The sequence below is a fragment of the Elephas maximus genome, chromosome 4, assembly GCF_024166365.1.
Source record: "Elephas maximus indicus isolate mEleMax1 chromosome 4, mEleMax1 primary haplotype, whole genome shotgun sequence".
NCBI lineage: Eukaryota > Metazoa > Chordata > Mammalia > Proboscidea > Elephantidae > Elephas > Elephas maximus.
This window is the reverse complement of record NC_064822.1, coordinates 69,691,093-69,708,197: the sequence shown is the minus strand read 5'-3', so window position 1 is coordinate 69,708,197 and position 17,105 is coordinate 69,691,093. Positions and strand designations below refer to the sequence as shown.

Below are 17,105 nucleotides of genomic sequence, written 5' to 3'. Positions count from 1 at the left end.
TGATAAAGGAAGAACATACTTTTTAAGAAGAGTCACTGCAGGAAACAGAGTTTAATATTAGGTAATATCTGCTAAGTTTTCTCTGCAGAATTCAAGATAGCAATTCTATAAAAGAAAGTAAAATACGAGATAAGATAAAAATATAAAAAAAGAACTTGCAAAGAGGCAAACCAAAAACAAAACAAGCTGAATGAAATAGGAGGGAATTTATTAAACTAAACATGTGACAACAGACCCTTTAACATAATACCTTATCACATACATTTATTAGTATATTATAGTCAAATATTCAGACAGTAAATACAGGAATAAAGGCCCTTAACTTAAAATTAATAAAGGAGAATTGCTAGACATATGATAGCAATTAAAGACATGGAATTTGACTAGTTTTTTTTAAACATTCAGAGACACTCATAAAAATTGACCAGTTACCAGACTACAAAGCAAAACCCACCCTTTACTCCCTGCCCTGCCAAAGAACACAAAAATTTAAGAATACTATCTTAGCTATCCAGTGCTGATGCAACAAAAGTGGGTGGCCTTAACAAACAGAAATTTATTTTCTCACAATTCAGGAGGCTGTGAGTCTGAATTCAGGGTGCTGGCTCTAAGGAAAGGCTTTCTGTCTTGGTCAGCTCTGGGGGAAGGCCCTTGTCTCTCTTCAGCTTCTGTTCCTTGGCTCCTTGGTGATCTTCATGTGGCATGGCGTCTATCTTTCCCCGTGCCTGTGTACTTGCCTGTCCTATACTGCTGTTTTTATATCTCAAAAGTGAACAGTTTAAAACACACCCTATACCGATATGGTCTTTTAACATAATAAAGAAAACCCTTACCCAAATGGAATCATAAACATAGGTATAGGGGTTAGGATTTAGAACACATATTTTGCGGGGACATAATTCAATCCATAACAAATACATTCTCTGACAATAACATAATACAAATCAACTGAATAAAACCTGCATGTGTGCATTTGTGTATATTCTAGATTCAAACACATTTTGTATCTCAATAAACACTTTTTGAATAAAATCTTTATTGGCTGAAATTTTGTTTAATGAATACTATAACTTTTCTTGAATTCTGTTTATAATTTTTCAAGACAGTGTTTGAAAATATACTAAATTTATAACTACTTGTAAATGTATTTACATTATTTATAATTCTTGTGTTTCCCTATTCAGAAACACATTATATCTCTCCCTTTATTCAAAACTTCCACTTATCTCCCAGTTTAAATCTTTTTAAATTTAAATAGGTTATTTCAAGGTTAATTATTCATTTACATGTATTTTTGAATATTTTCTCTTTTCCCTTGGATACTTAGAAAATGATGTTGTATTATTATTTCAACACAAATTATTGGGATTTTCCAAATTACTTTTTCTCATTTATTCAATGTAATTGTATATTGCTCAGCAACCTAAAGAATATGGTCTGTCTGTGAATCTTTCAAAATTGCCAGGAACTCCTTTGTGATCTAGTGCATGTTGAATTTTAGATTCCATTCCACATGTATTAGAATAATTCTCTAGGTTTGAAAGCAGGAATAGATGTAATTTTAAGGAAGGTGTAATTTGCTTAAGTTATAGGTAATTTTTGACCTATTCCTAACATTTTTTGTACCTTAATCTAAAAAAAGCAACGTAAATATTTGCAAACACACATACGCACAACTGTTCAGCAATTTAGTTTTTGAAATAGTGTATCAGTGGGTCTGAACCAGAAAAGGCTTTGCCACCTGAGGGCATTTGGCAATGTCTGGAGAGATTTCTGATTGTCACAACTGGGAGGTGGTGCTACTAACATCTAATGGTTATAGACTGGGGATGCTGCTACAATCACAGGACAGTTTTCAACAACAAAGAATTATCCAGCCCAAAATGTAAAGAGTGATGAGGTTGAGAAAGCTTTTAGTGTTCAGTTGGAAACATTTTAAGCTCTAAAAGGAGCCCTGGTGGTGTGGTGGTTAAGAGCTTGGCTGCTAATCCAAAGGTCAGCAGCTCCAATCTACCAGCTGCTCTTTGGAAACCCTAGAGGGCAGCTCTACCCCATCCTATAGGGCAGTTCTATGCTGTCCTATAGAGCCGCTATGAGTCGGAATTGACCTGATGGCAGTGGGTTTGGTTTTTAGTGGGTTAAGCTCTAAGAGAAAGGGAATTATTAAGGAATCACAGTCAAAATAAGTGACTTTCTTAGATAATCATAATATAGAAGAATATTATTGATGTGAGAATATGATAGTTATATGTTTCTTAATGGGAAAAATACTGACAATGGCTCTTTTTATAAAGCTATTTCGGTGATTTCCACGTTTCTGCATATATCAGGACTTTATCCAAAGGAAAAAAAAATTAAAATTTTCCTTTCCAAAGTAATTTCTTGATGCCTGAGATTCAGTTACCATGAAAGTTTCATCTACATTCCATAAAATTTTGGTTTCTGGTAAAATGGAAATTCCCTTTAAGCTACTATGTGACATTCGCATCTTAGTTTGCATCAACTTCTGTTCCTCGGCCAGCTGGTGATCTTCATGTGGCATGGCATCTCTCTTTCCCCATGTCTGTGCGCTTGTCTGTCCTAATCTGCTGTTTTTGTATCTCAAAAGTGAGCAGTTTAAAACACACCCTACACTGATATGGCCTTTTAACATAATAGTTTGTATGGTAACACTGAAGTGAGTTTTCCTGAAAAGGGAATAGTGAAAATCTTAGGGCATTGGTTACAATGCTAAATAAATAAATAAATAAAGCTCCCAGCCAGAAAAAATTGAAATATTCAACTTAATGGACATCATTATTGAAATAGCAATTAAAGTTATATAACTTAACTAAATGAGATATTTTTCTACTTATTTCCTATATTAGAGAATGAAGCATGAAGTCAGGGTTTAATAAATATTGCTGGATAATGGAAGAGAGAACTTTTTATATACTGAGTAAAATTTTCTACAAATAAAAGGATTTACTCAGATTAGTTGTTAGCATTTATAATGTGACTTGAGACACATATACAGATACTTGGTAAACTAAATAAATGAATGAACGGATGCCAGCAAAAATAAACGGAAATATGTTGCATGAAGGGACTTTTCCTGAGAGCCTTTCATGTAAACAGCAGTCAACATAGGGTCTTGCATTCATAGATGGAGTATCCGTGAGTATAAAAATACAGCAACAATTTTGTGAGATAATATTTGGGAAGTTTATCCTGCCCAGAGAGGAGCTTAAAATATAATTAAAAGTTAAAAGATAAAAATATCTTTAAAAATACGAGAAAATGACTTCTAGAACCTAGCTCAGCACAAACTGGCCTTAAGTGTTTTTATGTGGCTGGGTAATAAACTATTGTCCTGTTTATATTATAACTTGAAGTATTCCCTGTCTGAAATACTAGAGGAAAAAAATGGAGAAAATATGTTTCTTTGTGTCTTTCATTATTCAGAGTAAGTTTCTACAATGCCCAAATTCATCCATCTTTTTTACACACTATTTTTTCTTCACATTTCTGAACTGCGATTATAAACACAACATAAATGATGATGATAATGTTGATATTGAAAACAAAAAAAAGTCCAACAAAGTGCAACTTTTGATTTTATTGTGTCTCGTATCCTGTAGATATTTCTTTGGCACCCCTACTTCACTATTCAGGTTAATAAATGCAAAACAGTCTCAGGAGAAAAGTCAAATTTGTGAAACAGGAGGTTTCATTTGCATCTTAACAAATTGCATATAGGCATTCAGTGTGGACATACATTCTCTAGGCTACCTAACCTTTTATAATTGTTACTGGAAGGGTCTCCATGAAGACAATTCAGATCACAGTACATTACTCAGGAGTTTTAAAGTCTTTTTATAACAAAGAAAGAGAAGAAAATTACTCTTCCATCAAGCAGTCAATAGATGCCTCATTCCGCAGCAGGCAAATCTTAAATAGATGTAACAGAAACAATATTAAAAAAAAGATTTTTTTTTTTTAAATATTATGGACCAGTAAATATGCTAAGTGTCATAGAGGACATCCTTCTTTTTATTATAGTATGTGAATCAATTTTGAGGGTTTTAGGGAATGGGTTTATTGGACTTGTAAACTGCATTGAATATGTCAAGAATAAGAAGTTCTCTATTTAGTTGAGGGGAAAGACAACTCACAATACAGGAGAGGTCAGCACAACTGGGTTAAACTGAAAGCAAAGAAGTTTCCTTAATAAATGGAATGCTTTGAAGGCCAGAGTAGCATGGGCGGGGTGTGGAAACTATGGTTTCAAGGGACATTTAGGTCAGTTGGCTTAATAAAATCTATTAAGAAAACATTCTGCATCCCACTTTGGTGAGTGGCATCTAGGGTCTTAAATGCTAGCAAGCAGCCGTCTAAGAGGCATCAATTGTTCTCAACCCATCTGGAGCAAAGGAAAATGAAGAACACCAAAGACAGAAGGTAATTATGAGCCCAAGAGACAGAAAAGGCAACATGAATCAGAGACTACATCAGCCTGAGACCAGAAGTAGATGGTGCCGGGCTACAACCGATGACTGCCCTGACAAGGAACGCAACAGAGAATCCCTGATGCAGCAGGAGAGCAGTGGGATGTGACCTCAAATTCTCGTAAAAAGACCAGACTTGCTGATCTGACTGAGACTAGAAGGACTCCGGAGATCATGGTCCCCAGACCTTCTGTTAGCCCAAGACTGGAATCATTCCCAAAGCCAACTCTTCAGACAGGGACTGGACTGGACCGTAAGAAAATGGTACCGGTGAGGAGTGAGCTTCTTGGCTCAAGTAGACACATGAGCCTATGTGGGCAACTCCTGCCTAGAGGGGAGATGAAAAGGCAGAGAGGGACAGAAGCTGGCTGAATGGACATGGGGAATACAGGGTGGAGAGAAGGCGTGTGCTGTCTCATTAGGGGGAGAGCAGCTGGGACACATAGCAAGGTGTATATAAATCTTTGTTTGAGAGACTGACTTGATTTGTAAACTTTCACTTAAAGCACAATAAAAATAAAAAAATAAATAGGCCAAGAAAGGATAAGAAGTTCTCTACAATTGGCTTCATTCTTACTGGCTTGGCTATTTCCAGAATTTGTCTGATATGGATAATAGTAACAGATGGATTTTTAAAGATATATTCTCTAGGTATGTATGTGTCCAGTGACTTAACTAACTATATCAGTTACTTATGGATAATTATTGGTCAATCAGGTATCTGGTTTGCCACCAGCCTCAGCATCTTTTATTTTCTGAAGATAGCAAATTTTTCCCACCACGTTTTTCTCTGGCTAAAAAAAAAAAGGGGGGTAGACTTAATAGGGTTCTTCCCCTTTTCGTGGGATTCTTGCTTATTTCACGGTTACCTTTCCAAAAGCAGTGAAAATTATTAATGATTATAGGGTCTTGAAAAGAAACAGAACATGCTGCTCAACATAAGTTACAGTGAATTCTTTATGAGCCAGGTTTTCCTCAATCTGGGGAAAATTTTCTTTTCACTCACTCTATCCTTGATCATATGTTTCTTATTAATCAATTCCCTTTGGAGACACAACAGGAGGATGCAAGTGAATGTCACAGAATCCGGAGATCCCAGCCCAGAAGCTCATATTAGAGCAATGAATATTTTGCTGTCTTTTATCATCCTCTTTATCTTGCATTTTACAGGCATTGCCATAGAAATTTCATATCTTACTGTGCCAGAGAATAAACTGCTGTTTATATCTGGCATGACAACAACAATCATCTATCCCTGGGGTCACTCATTTATCCTAGTTCTAGGAAACAACAAGCTAAAGCAGACCTCTTTGAGGGGACTGCAGCAATTAAAGGGCTGTAAGAAAGGGAAAACATCTCGACACTCCGTAGACAGGCTTGGGGAGAAATAGATGTTCTAGCAGAGAAATCTAGTGCAGAAATCTTTGAAGATATGTTTCACTTGTACCACATTCTTGCATTGGTTTTAACTGTGTATCGGACATCACTGAAATCTTCCATAATTGTCTTGACAACCTCTCAGAGAATCAAACTTTTCAACAAGATTCTAATCCCGTATGCTAATTCCGTGACTCAATCAGCTTCCCTCCCCTGCTACATCTTCTTCTCACACATCTACCAGAGGAAAAACATCAGCCTGGAGACCATGCACTGTAAACAATATGATGGTGGGATTAGGTATATGAAACAAGACTTTTCATTGTGCTTTACCTGACTTCCCTGAAGCATTGACACAATTTCACCAAGAAGACCTGAAGAAAAAGAAACCAAGACAAAGATATGTATGATCAGTCTTGACATTTCAACCATGACAATGAGAGACAGAGACTTTGGTGCTTTTTTCGAGTGTACAATTTAATTCTCTAAAGTGCTACCTGTATTTTCACTGTTTACAGCCCAATGGTTTCTTTTTGTAGCATGTTTTTGATATAATAGCAAAATTATAATAGCAGTGGGTGTAGTTCTGTGAAAAATTGTTTTGGAAGGAGAGTCTATATGGGGGTGAAGAGATCAGAAGCACTTATGAAATAAATCTTTACAAGAAATACTAATAGGAGTCCTCTGGTTAGAAAATCAATAACATCAGATATCAACCCAAGAGTATAACACAGGAGAGAGCAACTAGATAACAACCCAGATAGGGAAATCACAAAAACAAATGAAGATAAAAAATGCTCAAAACAGGAAAACAGAGAAGTCATTATACAAAAGTGGAGAGTTAAACAATTGGTTCTGGTGATATTCTTGGGACTTTAGTCTTTTGGTGTTTTCACCTTGCAGTGGTAATCAGAGATGACAAAATCTGGATGAATGATTATGAAGGAAACAGGACTTGGAAGACCAATTTTAGTAACATTGTGAGCCTTTCAAACCTGACTGTACTTAAGCTAGCAACCTTTATACCCTTTACTGTGTCCCTGGTGTCTTTTCTGCTGTTAATCTTTTCCCTGTGGAAACATCTCAAGAAGATGCAATTCAATAGCAAAGGATCCCAAGAGCCCAGCACCAAGTCAACATAAAAGCCATATAAACCGTAATCTCCTTCATGTTCCTATTTGCCATTTACTTTCTGCCTGTAGTCATATCAGCTTGGACAAACTGGTCATTATGCTTGGCCTCACTATTGGAATCATGACAAACTGGTCATTATGCTTGGCCTCACTATTGGAATCATCTATCCTTCAAGCCATTCATTTATCCTGATTTTGGGAAACAAGAAGCTAAGATAGGCCTTTCTGACAGCTGTGCGGCAGTTGAGGTGATGGCTGAAAGGCAGGACACCCTTGGCTTCATAGGTCAATAAGGGAGGGATCTTATATCTTCTTGTTGTTATATGCCGTCAAGTCGATTCTGACTCAAAGCGACCCTGTAGGACAGAGTAGAACTGCCCCACAGGGTTTCCAAGGAGTGGCTGGTGAATTCAAACTGCCAATCTTTTGCTTAGCAGCCCAGCTCTTAACCATTGTGCCACCAGGGCTCCTCTCATGCCTTCTAACAGAGAACAAACTGATGGAATTCTGGTAAGATATTTTTCACTTCTTCCTGATTTTTCCATGGTGTATGTCATCGAGAAATTTTCAAAAGTATACCTAGAAAAGTCTTTTTCCTGAGCTTATTACATGTAATAAAAGAGAAAAAAATTTTTTTTCTCTTTTATTACATGGAAGTAGAAGATTATTTATACATGTTATACAAACATAGAAAAATGACAACAAAGAGAGTTAAAAAGAGATAGAAAATAATACACCCTCAATCAAATTTTTTAGGTAAAGGACTTACGCAAATGATCGTAAGAAATTTCTCAAAATCACAGAGCCACCTGTATTAAGCATGCATGTTTTACATTATCATCTTCTAATTCAAAAATTCATGATCCACATTTATACATTATGAGGGGCTGACAATTTATTTCAGGAAAGCGCTACTGTTTTCCATTGTAATTTGTACCACAGTGTGTTTAGATTTCATTGAGTGACATTCCAGTCTTATGGCTGGTAAGGATATTCAACTCTTAATCACACATTGAAGATACATGTTTGGGGGCTATTTTATTCCATCATGAATTCTTATTTCATGACTAATAGAGCACAAACAGAACTGTTCTTAGGAAAATATGTAGATCATAAAATTTCAGCATGGCAACTATATTTAGAGGAAATTTTTTACATGTATGCCAAAAATTTCCAACTTTATGTTAAGATAGGTCAGATAATTTAATACAAGTAGGTGAAAAGCTTAGAAAATTTGAATCGTATAAGTGGAATTAATATGAAAAAAACATGGTCATGACCTGGGGTCAATGCTATTAATTTTCATTACGATGGAATTCTTATTAGAGAAAACATATATACATTCCAATGCGAGGAATTATTTGTTTAAAGGTTACTTACAGGAAGACATTCCTAAGCTTTCAGGCTTTTTATTTGATGTGATTTAATTTGTTCTTCCAGCCCTAGTTCCATTCAGATTAATTCACTTGGAGACATTTAAATAAGAAATATTTTAAATATATATATTAAGATAAAATGTTCATTTTTAATAATATAAGTCAGATGTTAACTTCCAGTTTGGCACTGATTTGCTAAATCTGTTGGCTAAATTGGCATACATGATTGTCATGGAAATATGTTAGGAATATATATTGTCTTAGTCATCTAGTACTGCTATAACAGAAATACCACAAATGGATGGCTTTAACAGAGACAGTTATTTTCTCACAGTCTAGTAGGTTACAAGTCCAAATTCAGGGCATTGGTCCCAGGGGAAGGCTTTCTGTCTCTATTGGCTCTGGAGGAAGGTCCTTGTCCTCAATCTTCCCCTGGTCGAGGAGCTTCTCAGGTGCAGGGACCTTGCATTCGAGGACACACTCTGCTCCTGGTGCTGCTTTCTTGGTGGCATGAGGTTCCCAACTCTCTGCTTGCTTTCCTTTCATTTCTTGAGAGATAAAAGGTGGTGCAGGCCACACCCCTGGGAAACTCCTTTACCTTGGATCAGGGAGGTGACCTGAGTAAGGGTGGTGTTACAATCCCACCCTGATCCTCTCAACCTAAAATTATGATCACAAAATGGAGGACAACCACACATGGCCTAAGTTGATACACACAGTTTTGGGGGGACATAATTCAACCCATGACAGATACACTGAATAATTTTAAATTCATTAAATAACTTTAACAAAGATGAAAAAAATCATGCTTATGTTCACCAGAATACATGGATAAGAATATTCATTACGTATCAACAGTAAAAAATTAGTAACTCCCAAATTCCATCACCGGTAGAATGAATCAATAAAATGTGGCAAATTCATCCAGTTGAATACTATTCAACGACAAAAATAAATACACTACAATTACACATATAGATGATCATCTCACATAGAAATAATGTTTAATAGAAGAATCCAGACCTCTCCCACAAAAGAAAAAAAAAAGTATATATATATATATGCATGATTTCATTTACATAAAGTGCAGCTGCAGGCAACAGTAAACTATAATTAGGGATGCATATTTGGGTAGTAAAAATACAAAGAAAATTATGGAAGTTATTTCCGCAAAGGATGATTTGAGAGTAAAGAGGGTATTATGATCAGAAAAGGGTCTGCAGTGAAGTTTGATGGTTTTTTTTTTTTTTTTGATCTGTGTGGTATTAACACCAGTGTCCCATTTATAAAAATTTATTAACCATCCTCTTCCTCTTTATTGTGTACTCTTTCAAAAGTGTTGTGACAACTATTGGTCAGTTTACTCTAGAGAAAGATGGTATGCTACTGTTACCATTCAGCTTTATATATGTTCTAAACCCCACAATACATAGGTATTTTTTAGGCAGCCAATTAATTTTAAAGAGATTTAAACAAAAAGACAAAAATATTATGTTTTACCTATGTAGCTACCACTTCTGAAGCTGTTCATGCTTTTGTGTAGCTTCATATTTCCACCTGGTATCGTTTTCTTTTTGCCTGGAGGATGTTCTTCAAGGTTTCTTGTGATGTGGGTCTGCTAGTGACGAATCCTTTTTGCTTTTGATGTTTGAAAACACTTTATTTCTCTTTAAATTTAGAAAAATATTTTGGCTGGGCACTCTAGATTGAGGGTTTTTTTTTTTTTTTTTCTTTCCCCTTTGAGAACTTTAAAGGCGTTGCTCCGCTGGCTCCTCACATTATTTCTGAGGAGAAATTGTCTGCCATTTTCCCCTTAAAACTGCTTTTGAGCAATTTGATTATAACGTTCCTTGGTGTAGCTTTTGTTATGTTTCTTGTCTTTGGGCTTGAGTTTCTTGGGTCTGTGGGTTTATAGTTTTCATCAGATTTGGAAATTTTGGGCTGTTAATTTTTCAAATATTTCTTTTACTCATTCCACCTGATTGAAGACTCTAACTACACATACAGGGGGTCCCTTAAACTTCTCCAAAGATCACTGATGCTCTTTCCATTTTTTATAAAAACTTCTTTTTCCCTCTCTTTCATCTTGGATAATTTCTATTGCTATGTTTTCAAGTTCACGAATGCTTTCTTCTGCAATATCTAATCTGCCATAAATTCTATCCAGTGTATTTTTCATCTCAGGTATTGTAGCTTACATTTCTAGAAGTTAAATTTGAGTCTTTTTTATATCTTGCATATCTCTTAACTTTTTGGCCACCTTGTTGTTACTGTTGTTAGTTGCTGTCAAGCTGATTCTGACTCATGGTGACCCCCACGTGTGTAGAGTAGAACTACTCCATAGGATTTTCACGGTCACAACATTCTCAGAAGCAGATCACCAGGCCTGTCTTCTGAGACCCATCTGGGTGTCTCCAAACTGGCCAACCTTTCAGCTAGCAGTTGAGTGCTTCACAGTTTGTACCACCCAGGGACTCCTTTGGACACCTGCAATTTAGTTTTAATAACAGTTTTATTATCTTTGGTATTACTAATGCCTGTGTCAGTTCTGGGTTGATTTTATTTGTTTGGTTTTTCTTATTATGGGCTATATTTTCTTGCCTGTATAATATGCAGACCTGATAATCTTTGATTGGATGTCAGATGTGAATTTTACCTTGTTTGGTGCTGGATTTTTTGTGTGTGTTCCTATAGATAGTCATGAGTTTTGTTCTGGTATGCAGTTAAATTACTTGCAAGCAGTTTGATCTTTCTTAGGATTACTTTTTAAGATTTGTTAGGCAGGACCAGAACAGTGTTAATCTAGGGCTAATTATTCCCCACCATTGAAGTAAGATCCTTCTGTGTATTCTATCCAATGCCCTGTGAAATATCAGGTTGTCCTGCCTTACTGATAGAGAACAGGCACTCTTCCCTGCCCTTTGTGTTTACCAGGTGCTGTTTCCTCTAATCCTCTTGCATGGTTCTTTCTTAGCCTTAGGTAGTTTCCTCATAGGCAGGAAGTAGATTAGTTCTCTGCTGAACACTTAATGGAACGTTTTGAAGACCCCTGCAGTTATCTATCCTTTCTGGTATTCTGTACTATAGACTCTAGCAGGCTTGGTCTCCTGGGTTCTCAGCTTAGTCTCTTCAACTCAGGGATCCACTGGGCTCCAGCTGGGTTTCCCTTCCCTAGATCTTGGCTTGAAAACTCTCTAAAGGGCATCATTTGGGGCAATCATAGGTTCCCTTCATTTGTCTTCCATCTCTCAGGGATAAGTGTCTTTCATTGCCTGATGTTTAGTGCCTTGATATCCATTTTTCCATATATTTTGTCTTTGTTTTATTTTGTTTTTTCTTCCCCCAAACAAGAGAGTAAACCAGCTGCAAATTACTCAGTATTGTTCAGAGGTGGAGGTTCTTCAGCAAAGTCCTTTGGATCACTTTTAACAATTACTATTATTACTTTATTTGATTTTCTCTCTTTTTTTTATAAGTGTATATTTAAAGCTTGATGAAGTTGATTTATTTATCCATCTATTCAGTAATTTTCTTGTCAAAAAACACCTTAAAGAGAAAATTCATTAATAAATGATTTCTTATTCCTTAAAATTCAGCATGTATCAAAAACACAGCTACTATGAACATTTACATCAAGTCTTTGCATGGGCATAAGCTTTCATTTCTTTTTGGTAAACACCTAGGAGTACGATATTGAGATTATTAGGTGTTCGTTTAACTTTTTAAGAAACTGCCAAACTCTTTCCCAAAGTAGCTTTGCCATTTTTATTCTCACAAACTGGCATATTGATCAACAAGTGAGTGGATAAATAAATTCTGGCTTTTCCATTCAATGGAATGGTATTCAGCAATAAAAATGAATGAACTACTGATATACTGTGACTCTTAAAATAATTATGTTGAGTGACAGAACCCAGACAAAAAGAGTACTTGATGTATGATTCCGTTTATATAATGTTATAGAATATGGAAACTCATCTATATGACTGAAATCAGATCAATGGTTGCCTGAAGATTTGAGGGGTAGGGAAGAGGAAGAAGGGAGGAATTACATAGGATCATAAGGATGGTTTTAAGGATAATGTATGAAGTTTATTCTCTCACAGTCTAGTAGACTACAAGTCCAAATTCAGGGCATCAGCTCCAGGGGAAGGCTTTCTGTGTGTGTCGGCTCTAGAGGAAGGTCCTTGTCATCAATCTTCCCCTGGTCTAGGGGCTTCTCTGCACAGGAACCTCGGGTCCAAGGAACACAATCTGCTCCTGGGACTGCTTTCTTGGTGGTATGAGGTCCCCCGTCTCTCTGCTCACTTCTTTCTTTTATATCCAAAAGAGACTGGCTTAAGACACAGTCTGATCTTGTAGATCTCATTGATATAACTGCCGCTAATCCATCTCATTAATATCTTAATGATAGGATATACAACACATAGAAAAATCACATCAGATGACAAAATGATGGACCATCACACAATACAGGGAATCAGCCAAATTGATACATATATTTTTGGGGGACACAACTCAATCCATGACAGTCTGGATACCTCCAAATTGGAGAGTGATATTGACACTTTCACAGGACTTTGTTGATTTAGATTATTACTTTTAAAATAAATCTTGAAGAATTAAGAATAAAGACCCTATAGGACAGAGTAGAGCTGCCCCGTAGGGTTTCCAGGGAGTGATTGGTAGATGGGTACTGCAGACCTTTTGGATAGCAGCCAAGCTCTTAACCACTGAGCCACCAGGGCTCCAGATAAAGAAAACACTGGCAAAATAATGAAAGAGAATATGTCTTTATTTGCATGTTAACAAATGAGAGTTCAGGTTTTCTTTCACCATCAAGTATGAGAGATTTCACTTTATGTAGAGAACATCTGGATCAGAGTGCAACCAGGTGGCTGGGAAAAATGCTTTTTTATGAAAAGAGCTATGTGTCCATCCATTAGCACACCTTAGTGTTTTCTGCCTCAACAGAGTCCACAAATTTTTACAAGAAAGAAATTAACTGCATGTCCAAGAAATAAGTAAATATACTATTTAGAAATTGTCAGTCAAGAAATTGTCACCATTGCAATTTGGCCATTTGGGCTCTTTCTTTGCAGGCATGGTAAGGGCCTTGCAGAGCATCATCAGCCTTATATGAGGTACAGAATTCATAACTGGGATATCGGGGAATGGATTCATTGCGCTGGTGAACTGCATTGAGTGGGTCAAGATACGAAAGATCTCCTCGGTTGATCGAATCCTCACTGCTTTGGTGATCTCCCGAATCTGCCTGCTTTTGGTAATGATGGTGAGTTGGACTGCAAAGGAGTTTGATCCATTTGTACTTAGGAGTAGAAAGAAAGTTTTACTTTTTAGTATTTGCGTGGCAGTGGCCAACCATTTTAGTACCTGGCTTGCTACAAGCCTCAGCCTCTTTTATTTTCTCAAGATAGCCAATTTTTCAAATCCTGTTTTTCTTTACCTAAAGCGGAGAGTTGACATAGTAGTTCTGGTGATGTTGCTGGGAGCATCCGTCTTCTTGCCTTTCAGTTTTACTGTAATCAGCCCATATATCCAGATACATCTGCATGAAGGAAATATAACTTGGAATTCCAAAAGGAGTGACCCTGAAACTTTTTTAAAACTGACTATACTCACCATGGGAACCCTCATACCCTTTTCTGTATCCCTGATTTTTTTTTCTTGTTAATCTTTTCCCTATGGAAACATCTGAAGAATATGAGGCTCAATATAACCAGATCCGGAGATGCCAGCACCAAGGCCCATGTAAGAGCCATGAAAACTGTGATCTCTTTCCCTTTACTATTTGCTGTTTACTTCTTGTGTCTTCTAACAGCTATGTATCCTAATGTGAGGCAGAATGAACTGGTCTTTATGTTCTGCAAGGTTTTCGCAATTGTTTTTCCTTCACTCCACTCATTTATCCTGATTATGGGAAACAGTAAGCTAAGAAAGGCCTCTCTTTTGGTGCTGCGGCAGTTGAGGTGCTGTTGAAAGCTGGGGAACCCTTTGCTCCATAAACCATTCTGGTGACCATCTTATATAATTCAGAAGAAAAAAGTTGTTAAAGAACCGTTGTATGCTATTTTACCCCTCCTCCGGGTTCTTTTGTCATGGATGACATCGAAGATACTTCAAATCTTATTATGACAAACATATATATTAATATGTAAATCTAGAATAAGCTGTTATCTATGCTTATTAGTGCTGTTATGTGCTGTCAAGTCGATTCCAACTCATAGTGACCCTATAGGACAGAGTAGAACTGCCCCACAGAATTTCCTAGGCGCAACAGAAGATGGCCAGGTCTTTTCTCCCACAGAGCAGCTGGTCAGTTCGAACCATCAACCTTCCAGTTAGCACCAGTGTGCTTAACCACTGTACCACCTGAGACATTCTTATTAGATGTTAGTAGCATATATATATATATAAAACATTCATACAAAGGAAAAGTTAAATGGATTACCTAATCATGAGAGTTCTTGCCAGCAAAAATGGCATAGTATTTCAGTATTTACCTCTTTGGAAAAATTTTAATAAATGTAAGTGGTCAGCATAGGCCTTCATATTTACTAAAATGTGAAGGTTATAATTTTTATGCATATCTCTTTTTTCAATTGTAGGAATCAATTTGCAAATATTTGTTACGAAAGTCTCAAAATTAAGGAGCAACTTATATTTTACTTGCTTGTTCTACTTTATTATCTGTAATTCTTTGACTCATAGTATATAGTTATGCATTATCGGGAAATTCCAAATATCCTTGGGATTTCATTAATATTTTTTTATTGTCATCTTTAAATACTTACTCACACTATTTAAATTTTAATGCCTGGATCTCCAACATTTCAGCTTGTGATGGTTATTGATTTTGAAATTTTAATTTGTAGGTGGGGTTTTTAAATGCATATTTGATTTGATCATGCACTTCTATGTCACTGATCAGTGGAAAACAGAATGACCATTGGAAAAGAATTAGAGAGGAAAGCTTACAAGAAACAAACATATGAACTTCAGACACATGTGACCATTACTAGGGCTAATTTGATAGCAATTTGAACTTAAATTGAACTTAATCCAAGGATGTGAAAGTTTATTTAAACTCAAGTTCAAGCAGCAAGATAATGGATAAACATACCCAAGGGTCGATGTTGTTAAATTTTGAATACAATGAAATGCTGTTTATTATTTTCCATCTCTCCAAACTAGAACATGAATTCCTAAAGAGCAGGGGGCTTGTTAGTCTTGTTCATTATCGTAGTATAAGGGCCTAAAAGAGTGTGGCACACAGAGTTCAATAAATATTTGTTCAGTGAACACTTGAATTAATGAATGAATGAACTATACTGAAACTGGAAGAGCAGGCCAAGTCCTATGAAACATGGAGCCTGCATACTACAGAAATTTCCCACACTCAGCTTAACTAAATGTGTGACTTACACCGTTAATTCAAGCATTTTCAACAGCCAGCGTGGCAGACCCCTGTGGGCATGGAGCTTTCCTATCACTCAGGGGAATATATCCCCAGGAAGGAAACCGACCTCATAATCTGAAGTGGATCTAAGTCAGAATTTCTAAAAAGAAAAAAAATCAGGTGTTGGCTATCACAATTGTATCAAAAAACCAATAGAAGAATATATGTTTTGGCACAGTGAAAATGGTGACTTTCTTTTGCTATTTCCTACTAGTTTTCATGTAATCACAAAGATGTTTAAAAATTGAATTAGTAACCAGATAGCTTCCTAAAAACTGTTTTATTAGGATGTTTTCCTTCTTTCTTTTTCCTTCAGTTGACTCTGTTCTTTTCTGAATAGAAAAACATATCTGCTTATAGTGATTATTTTACCCCTTTTGTTTGAATATGTACATTTTTATGAGCTTGTTTGTTTAACGTTAAGACAAGAACATCCATGTTTCATTATCTACAGAATCAATAGGTATTCCTGTGTTATTCCTTCCTTATGAGACAATTCTGTAGTTTTTCACACATATATGTAAGGTTAATAGTTGCTGAGGAGCTCTGATGATGCTAACGTCTAAGCAGTTGGCTGTTAACCAGTGGCTCTGTGGGAGAACGATCTGGTGATTTGCTTTCATAAAGATTACAGCCTAGATAAGGGCTGTGGGGACCAGGGTCTCGGGGAACATCTAGCTCAATTGGGATAACATAGTTTATAAGGAAAATGTTCTACATTCTACTTTGGTGAATAGCATCTGGGGTCTTAAAAGCCGGTGAGCAGCCATCAAGGATACTTCACTGGTCTCACTCCTTTGGGAGCAAGAAAGAATGAAGAAAACTAAAGATATGTTACTGTAAATCGCGGATTCGAGCTGCCTGGCACAAAGCCAATACTGAGACAGGAGGAGGTAAGCAGCAAGAGGGCTTTATTGAACACCCGTGTACAAGAGACAGAGGGGGCTAAATTTTTCCCAAATTCTGTTGACCCTAAGGGGTTGGTGGGAGGGCTTTATGCGGGGAAGTCAGGGTTACCTAATGTTTTGAGTATGTAGTCCACAGATGGTCTTTTACATCATAAAACAACTACAGGAAACTACTAAAGATATGCATGTCAGACATCTGGACTCTAATCAGTATGTTTGTAACAGGCTGAAAAGAAAAAAAAAAAAATCACGTAAGAGTCTCTCGGCTTGTGGAACTGTTCTGCCAAGTCCACTCTGGCTGAGATAGGGAGCAAGAAAGAAAGTTGCCAATTAAAAATGCCAGA

The 17,105-nt window shown here is 36.5% G+C and overlaps 2 pseudogenes; both read left to right on the top strand.

Moving 5' to 3' along the window:
- The first annotated feature begins 4,001 nt into the window (after positions 1-4,001).
- Positions 4,002-5,878, top strand: LOC126076261 (taste receptor type 2 member 10-like; annotated as a pseudogene).
- Positions 5,879-6,148: 270 nt separating this feature from the next.
- LOC126076260 (taste receptor type 2 member 19-like) lies at positions 6,149-7,249 on the top strand (annotated as a pseudogene).
- The last annotated feature ends 9,856 nt before the right edge of the window (positions 7,250-17,105 follow it).